The following is a 673-nucleotide window of genomic DNA, read 5'->3' as shown; positions in this document are numbered from 1 at the left end:
ATAAGTTAATTAATAGTATTTCTACTATTCCAAGTATTTTAGAAGATTTTTTTTGAGAATGCCACCTTATAGAAATCATGTTACCAACGACTGAAATTATACCAATTACCCAGATAAATATTCGCAATAAATCATGCGATAGAATATCATAGCATGTAGATAAGCTAAATTGATTCGGATTTGGTCTACACACAATCACTGTGGATGGCACAATGCAACACAAATATTCACGGGTCGAATGTCTATAGTTAATAGACGAGGAAAAATCCAAATTAGAAGAAGATAGCTGTTCCAAGGCTAATTTATGCTTAATTCGACCTTTACTAGGTTGTCACAAATTTATGTTATGAACTACTACACTAAACTAATAGATTACTTATGCCTTGCTCCACTACACCAGGAGTTCTACTGTATGGTAGTTATATACTACTTACGGTCACACAGGGATAAGACTGTTCTACAAGATTAGTATAGTATTTATTAATAGAGTAGCCGAGTACCTTCTCGTACACGATCTAATAAAGAACTCAGGAACTGAGCATTCGCTCTTCCTTTTATACCCTTCCACTAAATTATTGGTGCACACATAGTAACTTGACAATATAAGATTTACATAATTTGTATAGGAGGACAAGCCTCAATGAACTATATAGTTTACTATAGATACAAATAC

The sequence above is a fragment of the Trichoplax adhaerens genome, genomic scaffold, assembly GCF_000150275.1.
Source record: "Trichoplax adhaerens TRIADscaffold_60 genomic scaffold, whole genome shotgun sequence".
Classification (NCBI taxonomy): domain Eukaryota; kingdom Metazoa; phylum Placozoa; class Uniplacotomia; order Trichoplacea; family Trichoplacidae; genus Trichoplax; species Trichoplax adhaerens.
The sequence above is the reverse complement of the archived record's forward strand: the minus strand, read 5'-3'. Positions refer to the sequence as shown.